Source organism: Saccostrea cucullata, unplaced genomic scaffold (assembly GCF_032062105.1).
Source record: "Saccostrea cucullata isolate Sc308-1 unplaced genomic scaffold, CSIRO_AGI_Scuc_v1 ctg1975, whole genome shotgun sequence".
Classification (NCBI taxonomy): Eukaryota; Metazoa; Mollusca; class Bivalvia; order Ostreida; family Ostreidae; genus Saccostrea; species Saccostrea cuccullata.
In genome coordinates this window covers 55,561-66,977 of record NW_026938266.1, presented here as the reverse complement: position 1 = coordinate 66,977, position 11,417 = coordinate 55,561, and positions in this window count along the sequence as shown.

Sequence of the window (11,417 nt, the reverse complement as noted above, 5' to 3'; positions counted from 1 at the left end):
ATGAACACGAATAACATTATACAATTATTGACTTTTGATGAGGTCTCCTCGTGACTATACAGACCTGGGATATGAAATTCATCATTGTCTCATGCCTTTTTTTTAAGCATTATACATTATCTTCGTATGTAAAAAGATCAATCAATTTCACTTACAGTACTGTACACGAAATTGCAAGAAAATATTTTTGCATGTAAAATTATTTTCTTTTCACATCACCTTGTAGGAATCTATAAGAGGTCGTATTTGCGTATAAATTGCAATTTATTGGAAGGGATATGGTAATCCAGTTATTAGATGAAATTCAAACTCTAAATGTACATGCATAAAAAAAAATAGCTATACTTTTGCTGGAAAATGTATACATTGTATTTGAAAAAAAAATGTGAACACTTGAAATGTCGCTAAAATTCCTCTCATTACACTGAAAGATAAAATCTTCTGGTGATCGTATTTAATTATAAATAACGAATTCATTCTGCGTTTAATACAAGTTTTTTTTCAAATTGAAGATTGGCATCATGTTTGTAACAACGTCATATGACAAAACTCAATTTAAATGAATTGAAATCCGTAGAATTAACGCCCTTTATGTCAAAGATAATATGTAAGTATACATTTTAGTATAAAGATATTATATTTATCTTTGGCTGCATTTCATTTCCGGAATTTTTGGTAATTATCAACTTTTCATTTTCGACATTTTTTAGTTTTCATTTCCAACATTTTTTTGTTTTCATTTCCGACATTTTTCAAATACATATATACGTATAGTACCTATATTAACAGATTTGATATCTTTACTTATGAAAAATTTAAAGGATTAAATAATAAATAAATCATTGAAATCTAATTTTGTTAATCTATCAGTGACTTGGACATAAGTATGGTGCTGTCACTGACATTTAATTTAGTGCACATTAAATGTGGTGAAAAAGTTTTATGCTCATTGAACATTTTTACCTAGACTTAGTGCTAAATGTATGCATATATGTAGAGATGTTTTTTTTTTTTTATCTTTTATTAATATTTTGGTACTTTTAAAATTCCATTTTCTTTTACTTAGATAACATTGAATTGCCGCACAGGTAAAATCCGGAAATGAAAAGAAAATTATGTCGGAAATGAAAACAAAAAAATGTCGGAAATGAAATTTAAAAATGTCGGAAATGCTATGCATATTTCCGGAAATGAAATGCAGAGTTATCTTTTGATGCTATCCTGTAATCTCTCATTTTCAAATATATGATTTATAGCGTACATGTATTTGCAGTAACATTTGTGTTGATTTACAATACGTGTCACTCAATAGTAAATGATACGTTTTTGCAATTAAAATTTTACACTTTTCTTCTTTGGATTAAAAATACCTCATTAAACCCCCAAAAGTATTTTTGACTATTGTTGAAATAATTTAAAATGCTTCAATATTTTTTGCGGACGCTTGATGCTTTTCACCATTTTCTACTTGTGTATGTTTGATCTTCACCAAGAAAGAAATACAATATTAATCTCAAGTATTAATAAATCTTCATGAAGGTATACAACATTATTTTATTCTGTTTTTATTGAGTCTTCATTAAGAATTGGCAACACAGCTGAGACACATCTTTACATAAACTATTTATTCCTAGTTCCCTACTTCAAGTATTACACCGTTTGCTTAACATTTAACTTATTATCAACGCCCAAACCCTTATATGCTGGTGTTCCCCAGGGCTCAGTTTTAGGACCACTTTTGTTTTTAATTTATGTTAATGATGTTGCTGATAATATGGTTACTTTTTGTAGATTATTTGCTGATGATAATTCTTTGCAGCATTCGTCTCATAACATGAAAATAATTGAAAGAGACTTAAACAAAGATTTAAATGCTCTGGAACTATGGTCTAAAAAATGGTTATTGAAATTTAATCCCTCTAAAACAAAAGTAATAATGTTTAGCACAAAGAAAAATATAGAATATCCTAAGCTTCTATTTCGACAATGTGAATTAGACTTCATTACTGAACACAAACACCTCGGAGTACTATTTTCACACGATGCCAGTTGGTCACCACATATTGATAATATACTGTCTATTGCTTACAAAAAATTGTCTCTTTTAAAAAAATTAAAATTTAAAGTAAATCGAAAAACACTCTCACTCATGTATACATCATTCATAAGACCGCAACTTGAATACAATTCGGTGGTTTGGGGGTGTTGTCAACAGGGCGATAGTGATAAATTAGAAAAACTTCAACTTTATGCAGCTAGAATTGTAACAGGGTTAACAACTATAGCTTGAAACGGGATGGGAACCGCTTAGTTGTGGAAGACAAGAAGCTAGATTAAAAACAATGTTCAAACTTCATAATAATTTAGTGCCAGAATACTTAATGGACATCCTTCCAAATATGCGCTGTAACACATCTATCTACTCGACAAGAAATTCTCAAAATTATGATATTCCAAAGTGTCGATTACAAACTTATAAGTCTACGTTTATTCCTACTGTAGTTAACGAATGGAACTCCATTCCACTTGAAACTCGAAATTTACAGTCAATGTCGAAATTCAAATCTAAAATTAGTAATAAAAAATCTAGATCTGCCCCACCTTCTTACTTTGATTACGGTAACAGAAGATTTAATGTTCTTCAAACCAGACTACGACATAATTGTGTATTAAATAACGACCTTTATAGATGCAATTTAATATCAAGTCCCTTGTGCACGTGCGGTAAAGTTGAGGACACATATCATTATTTTTTCGTATGTCCAAAGTATGTGAACGCCAGAAATGAATTTTTAAATAAATTTTTACAATTTGATAAAATCCACATACTAGATACACATGTCTTATTATGGGGGGTTGAATCACTGAGTGCTGCAGAGAATGAACGTCTCTTTTCTTTTGTTCAAACATTTATTAAGCATTCCTTGTTAATTACTGTACCAATATTAATATATGAATTTGTTCGACTTTTATATATTTATACATAATTATGCAAAATGCATCAATTTGTTTACTTTTGCAAATTCTGAATCCTTTATATAGCATGTTTAACTGTGACAATATCAATGTGTAATTTACATGTATAGGGAGAGAGCGTTATAAGTATTCAGTACTTGTGCTCAATCCCTTTGTAATTATATTACAATAAAATATGTTCAAACCAAACCAACATTTAATCAGCCCTATTTCTGTCCATTGCTAAGAACGTGATTTTAGCATTTTTCGCCATATCCTGCACACTACAAGCACACTTTTAGAGCACAATATATGTAATCCGAGAAATAAATTTACTATTTGAGTGGATTCGTTGAAAACACATCCACCACATGCTCTACATGTCTGTACAGTCCGCCTCAAACTGCCCTTCCTTTCGAATTATGTACAACACAAGTATAGACATTAAAAAAAACGTCCTTAGATCTAAATGCATTCCAGTCTGTTACTAATTGATACGTAGATACGAAAATCAACTTCACTGATAAATTTCAGCATGGTGCAAGATGTAAATAGAAAGGCTTGTTTTAGTTACATTGCCTGAAATAATTGTCTAGAAGAAAAAAAAAATTATAGTTTATATGGATATATAAAGAACGTACCATATTATGTAAGTAGTACATTGTAAATCAATGTTCTGTGATTTTTTTTTACTGAATAAATCACTTCCAGTTTGAGATTTAAAAACTTATCAAAATCGCATCTGAGTTTTAAATCATGTACCGGGTAGGTATTGAATATTCAATCACTATATTGCATGTACATGATAAATAATATACTTTTGTAATTAAGTAGATTTACGCAGACAGAAAGCGCTTAGCGCTTAAAAAGTGGAAGGAAACTGTGTGTGTCATGGATATTTTACTCCTATTAAATTTGAACATCGATGTTATCATAAATTCAATACAGTTATCATAGATTATTTTAATCAAAATTAAGCGTATACGTTGGAATCATTTCTTCTCCGATTACCTTTGTTTAAAAACCCCGGATGAATATTATCGGTACTCCTCTGACTTTATCTGTGTTGAAATTATAACCATATTATGAGAACCAGTTTATATGTAAAAATAGAGAAGGGGAAATCCATTGTATTTTTATAATCATAAGAGTTGCGAGTTATGGAACTTGTTTAGTGGCGCTGGAACCGCGACGGAAGTGAATTTACGCTGCCAGAAAGCGCTTTGCGCTGCGCTTAGCGCTTAAAAATGAGACATAAAGGTCGGAGTCAATGAAATATGGAGATAACGAACAGTATTAACTCTCAAAGTCCATTAAACAATACAAAATGGGAGCAGAGCAAACATGGTCCTCCAAAACATCAGAGGTGGGATCAGATGCCATGGAGGATTGAGCATCCACCGCCGACCGGTCACAACTAACGTGTTCCTTGTCAATGTGATGGATGTATTACATGCTCTCAAACATTGCTGAATTTTATGTCTGTATTGCAATGACAGTGACAGAAAGGAGTATATATATTGGAAGGCAAATATGTCTAATCTGTGATTAATTACCGAAGACTCGACTACATTGTAAATGTTTACATGTAGTTGATCCCCGAATATCATATTTTTCTTTTTAAGGAATCTCTAAACACTGCACACAAAATAGTTCTAGTAATAGGATTATTTTATGCAGTAAGAGTGATCTACCCTTAGAAGTAAGACAGAAAAAATGGTAACTTACAGTTAATTTCACAATTTGTAATACCAAGTAGATTAAGCTATTCTAAGCATTATATTAGAGAAAGAATAAGTACATGAATTCATTTTTCCCACTTATTTTCCATAAGTAAATAAACAACAGTGATTTCTGCTCATGATTAGTATATTGTCTTCAAAATAATTTCTGCTTAAATAAGTCGGGTACCCTATATTGAAAATTAACTATTATATTAAAAATAGTCCCAATTTGCATACCTAAATGATATATTTTTCTCCAAGTCCAAAAAGCACTTTTTATCAGTGTTTAGAGCTTCCTGAACGGGAAGGGAAGGCACATAATTCAATATCTCAGTTTATGTTTTTTGTTAATTTCATATTTTAAAATTCTTTATGAATCTCTAACAGTTTTGTATTACCGGTGACCGGTGTCGCATAATATTTGGTCCGCCTCGTTTAAAGGTCCGGCCGGACCAAATACGATAACATATTTGGTCCGCCTGGCTCTATAAGAAATGGTCCGCCCTCGGCCTTTTATACAAATTGTATGCATGTGGTTCATTCGATATTAATTGAAAAACTATTCTTTTAAAATTAATTAAAGCTATATATGCCGTATTAGTGTTTTATTTTAAAATGAATAAATATATGTGGTGTCTCATCAAGTTACATAAGTTATATACTTTCTGCAAATAAGACAATTCCACTCCATCACTTTTAAAAGTTATGAAATATTATTTGGTAAAAATTATTTTCTCTCCGAATCGGATAATAAACCGCCTCTAATTGAAATATTCATGATCACGTGGTCTCACATGCTCACAGCAAACAATGGTCCAATCTCGTGAATGAACCGAAAAGCATGATGGTCTACTACGTTTTTACTACAAACACGTGAGTTAGGGATCGTCAATACGTGAGCACACCTCAGAGTTGGTTGCTTTTTGTACCAAGGAATAATCATGTGCAATTGTCTTTTCACTGGACATTTTCGGTTGGGTGAACTTCAACAGCTGTCAGCGACTATGGTTAAAGAAGTGTGGAAACCATGTTGTGCCAAAATGAAATAACTAATACAAACAAATGATATACTAGTAATCTGATCAATCAAAATGGTGATTAGATACATTCGATTCTGCATTTTTTAATGGTTCAAAACAAAAAAAAGTATTCCACAGAATATCATGTTTACATCTGCACAAAATACCAAATGCCAAAACCAGAATACTACTAATAAATATAAATATATTCTTTACATATGAACCACATTATTTCTGACCCCTTGATATAATACAAAAAATCTTGCAAGTAGGATATCAGCATTGGTTTGGGCAAATTCGAAAGTGAAATTTGGAGTTTGGCTCTAAATAATCTTTGATTATAAATCCTGGCTTCAAATTCTGAATTATAAGTTTGAAATCAGTACATGATCGATATGTAGGTTTTAAAACTTACGAGTAAATAACACGTGTGATGCTGAAAGCTGGAGTGAGCTTTTCTCTGACAAATGAAATACTGGGAACGCATTCCATAAAACTTTCGAGATTTTAGGAATGAATTGTTAAGAATGACATCTGAAATTCATGGTTTTAAACGAGGGCAGTGGCGCCCCCTCCTTATATATACTAGTAATCATTCAATATATATTTAACTACAGAAAAAGCTACTTTATGGAACTCCCCCCCCCCACATAAGTACATCTGATGACCTTTTTTAGCCTGTGAAGGAACATACACGAAGCATCAGTGGGCTAAGGGACCTGTTCCCCAAATGTAAAAAAAAAATTACTGTTGAAAATGTTCATTGAACATTTGCCCGGTTGCCCCCCCCCCCCCTTCCCAATTTTTGTTGCAGTATACTTAAATAGGGTAATGTTGTAGTGGATGAATAAAATTTAGTAATGAAAGATATTGGAACCTATTTTACTTGTTAGTCGATTTTTATTCTAACTGTTCTACCCCCCCCCCCCCCCCCGCCCACTTTAAAAAAACGATGCTACCTACCTGAATTAATTGTTCTTAATGCTGTTCACCGAAATGCTTGGTTGTGCCCTCAAACTGGAATAGTTTTTAGGAGCCTGGAATTCCTGACCCAATTTTATTTAATTATAGCCCAAATATATTTTCTAAGAAGGAAAGATTGTATGGTATGTAAGTTTCATCTACATTTATATACGACTTAAAATATATTTGCCCATAATGCGCTCCATACTGAAGATCCGTAGTCGCTATTTTGTAAATGCTCACCTAACCGAAAATGTCCACTAGCAGTACAACACGGGGAAACTCTAAACAAAAGGACCTGTATAATGGAGTGGGGAAAACTTCAATTTTTATCATTGTTAATCATTTGTATGCAAATATGAACATGGGATTAGTAGATAATAATGTACATAATGCATTAAGCGTGTAAATGCTTGAGAATATGCATCAAGTCTTTCCGAGAGCAATTTTAAAAAACTAGCCTTTTCGAATAACACAGTATTATTTTACACAGTAGTATTTTATGTAGTAACCCATAAATGCATTAAATGCAACTCATTGAGCTGATTGGTGGATTTGTGTTCCTCACTGAACAGACGTCACAAAAAATATTTTCCTCGACCTGATGGGATTCTCGTGATGCTTTTCCCGCGCACATGCGCAGATCCAGGATAAACGTCAGTCCTTCATAAATATGCATGAGAATATCGTGTTCTTTTCCCGACCAGTACTTTGTTAATACCGAATAATATTTCGTCGAATTAGCAAGAATGCTTCATTTTTGATAGCTTATCATACTTCAGAAATTTTTGTTCGGTTTCAGCTGTGGAAAAATACTGTTTAACACGGCATACATATCTTTAAGGATATATAGTCGTATTTATAGCTAGTGTTTTCTCCAAGAAAATGTAGTAAACAATAAGTAAGAAATCGAAATTAATACATAAATAAAGGAATGTTTACATGGTTTAGATTTATTGATCGGGTTTCCTGTCGGGAAGATGGGACATGCTTCTTTTGTCGTTTAAATTAATATACTAATGTCAACATTATCATCAAAAAATATATTAAGAATACAAATGAACATACATTTACCTTCACCGCCTTGTTTACTGGCAGATTAAGCAGTATTGAATGAACAGATAAATGTTTGTAAGTCAAACACGAATCATTTAGTTACACTCCCTTTCCTATAAACATGATAAACGTTTGACAATCCACTCATAAAAACTGAAGTTCACATCTTTCTAAATATATTTCTTTATAGTATTGATAAAAGAAATCTGTCATTCTTTACGTTCAATATTGTTGTAAATAAATGGAGGGTCACCAGCTGTGACAGGGGCTTATGTCACGGTATACTACCCTACACCCCTTATTGTAAAAACAACATGCCTACGGATTGGGCAGTTGGGGGTTAGCCTATAATTGTTCCGTTTGAGAAAACCTAAAGTACCGTATCCCCTGTGTTTTATATAACGTAACACTGTTTCTTACCAATTCAAAGGCTAAGTATTATATCTACTAGATCTCTGCATTTCATTTCCTGAATTTAACATTGCTGACAATTTTTGTTATTATTTCGGAATCCGACAGTTTTATTTTCATTTTCGACATTATTTATTTCTTTTTTTCACATTTTCGGATTTTTTAGGATACCTCTACAGCAATTTAAATTTAACATTTAATATTGTTTACTTCTAGTAGTAGTAGTAGTAGAAGTAAACAATATTAAGACTAGTTAATAAGTAAAGGAAATAGTTCAGTGAAACTTCACATTCACAATACATGTACCTACATCTGTTCCAGCGTAAAATCAATTAAGTTTTTTTGACAGCTAAGAGCAAAGTCTTTTATTTGAATAAATTATCTAAAATATTTTACCTTAAGGATTCATATAACGGATGCATGAATTCTTTTTTGCATTTACGAAAATGTACTGACATGAATTTGACAAATGTCGGAGATGAAAACTTTTAAAACTTGTAAAAACTTCGGAATGTCGGAAATGAAATGCGGCCTACTAAATATTGCTCCGGGACAAGGTAAATGTGCATTAATTGGCGAAATCAAACCAAATTAAGTTGATAAATTGCTGGATTTATAAATGCCTTTATTTTTCATATTTAATATACATGTTGCTCATATAAAATCTCTGTGCACTACATTTAGGATATATTATTTATACTTATGTCTCTCGGTTTCGGTTTCAATAAAAATCCGAACATTTTATACCCCCCTCCTAAATGTTTTTTTTTTTTTGGGGGGGGGGGGTAATGGAGTGTAGTAAAATCACGCAGATACCTGTCAAAAAAGTTTAAAGTTTTAAAGTATACCGATATTGTACACCATATAAAGAGCTTGAGTTTAAATACACACAATATCAGAATGCACTTATGGGCCTTGGTAAAATGTGAAAAAATAAACAAAGTTAGCAAATTTTTCATATCAAATCATTAATTGATCAATCATTAATTGATATCTAAACCACACGATTCAACAATTTTTAACGCTGAAATTCACGAAATATAAAGAACAAAACCATACAATGTGGTAGGGGTCAGCCGACTTTTGTGATCTTCTATTAATAGAAATCGAGAACGGTCATTCATTTCAAAGTTTTTGTTTACCATGAGCCTAACTTTGTACAAACTTGTGTAAATGGTAAAAGACGTACAATACATTTATAAAGCTTGTGTGAAAGTAGGAAATTTGCACACTATTAGGCTGGTACTTAAAATATTAATTAAGGAAGTTCTAAACACTGCACACTTAAAAAGTTCTAATCTCTAGTTTTCAAGTTACGAAAAAAAACCCTGTCCAAAAATTTTCCCTTTCTAACATAAAAATATTTAAAATACAGAGGGCGGACCTTTTCTGATAGCTGCATTTTAAGGTCCGCCCTATTCCTTTCTCTAGTTTTCAAGCTACGAAAATAAACCCTGTCTAAAATTTTCCCTTTATAATATAAAAATATCTGAAATACAGAGGGCGGACCTTTTCTGATAACTGCGTTTTAAGGTCCGCCCTGTCTATTTTTCTAGTTTTCAAGCTACACAAATAAACTCTGTCCAAAAATTTTCCCTTTATGACATGAATATATCTGAAATACAGAGGGCGGACCTTTTCTGATAACTGCGTTTTAAGGTCCGCCCTGTCTATTTTTTTTAGTTTTCAAGCTACGAAAATAAACCCAGTCCAAAAATTTCACTTTATGACATGAAGATATATATGAAATACAGAGGGCGGACCTTATATTATACTGCGTTTAAAAACTTTAAAGTCATAGAAGGCGTTTTTTTTTTATAAGTTCAGACGAAAAATATAAAAAAGAACTTTTTATTTGTTTTGGTACTTTATATACCACTGTAAAGATAGGACCGCTGCATTTCATTTCCGGAAATCGGCATGGCATTTCCGCCATTTCTTTATTTCATTTCCGACAATTTGTCTTTTCTTTTCTGACATTTATTTCTTTTCATTTCTGGAATTTTTGCAAGGTACCTCTCCGGTGATTTAATGATTACCAGATACATGTAATACATGTAGAAATGGAATTTTGAAAGAATTTATTATACACAACATTTTAATATAAAAGTTCTGTATACATGTATATACATCTGTAGATGAAGCACTACGAGTATAGTTAACAGAGTTTAATGAGCATGCAATTTTTTCATCGCATTTAATGTTCACAGTTTGAATTTAACTAATAGAAACGTGGGGATATTTAAGTTCAATATCGGTGAAATTTTTAATTTGAACATAAAAACCAACTCTCATGTAAATTTACGCTTAATCTTGTATTTTCAATTTTTAGCTCAGATACGCCATATTTAGCTTTAAATATTCAAATAAAGATTATGCATGTATGGTTATAATTATTAAAAATGTCGCAGTTTTGAAGTGTACGCCTGAATATTTGGTTCCTTGGCATAATTTATTAATCAAAAAATAAGATCTATTATAATATGTAAAGCTAACACATGACCATTAGGTTCACCGACCATTCAATGACAGCGCCATCTGCCGCGGGCTCTACCTGTGGGTACGGTGGGTACCTGTCAGGTAAACAAATCCGTCACATACCCATTGTTTTATTAGCTATACACACCGACAGATTTCACACCTTTAATCGTACTAATTTACAAAAAGCAAATTCTAAGGAAAATTTCCCTTTATGACATGAATATATCTGAAATACAGAGGGCGGACCTTTTCTGATAACTGCGTTTTAAGGTCCGCCCTGTCCCTTTCTCTTGTTTTTAAGCTACAAAAATAAACCCTGTCCAAAAAAAATCACTTTATGACATGAATATATCTGAAATACAGAGGGCGCACCTTTTCTGATAACTGCATTTTAAGGTCTGCCCTATTCCTTTCTCTAGTTTTCAAGCTACGAAAATAAACCCTGTCTAAAATTTTCCCTTTATAGTATAAAAATATCTGAAATACAGAGGGCGGACCTTTTCTGATAACTGCGTTTTAAGGTCCGCCCTGTCTATTATTCTAGTTTTCAAGCTATACAAATAAACTCTGTCCAAAAATTTTCCCTTTATGACATGAATATATCTGAAATACAGAGGGCGGACCTTTTCTGATAACTGCGTTTTAAGGTCCGCCCTGTCTATTTTTTTTAGTTTTCAAGCTACGAAAATAAACCCAGTCCAAAAATTTCACTTTATGACATGAAGATATATATGAAATACAGAGGGCGGACCTTATATTATACTGCGTTTAAAAACTTTAAAGTCATAGAAGGCGTTTTTTTTTATAA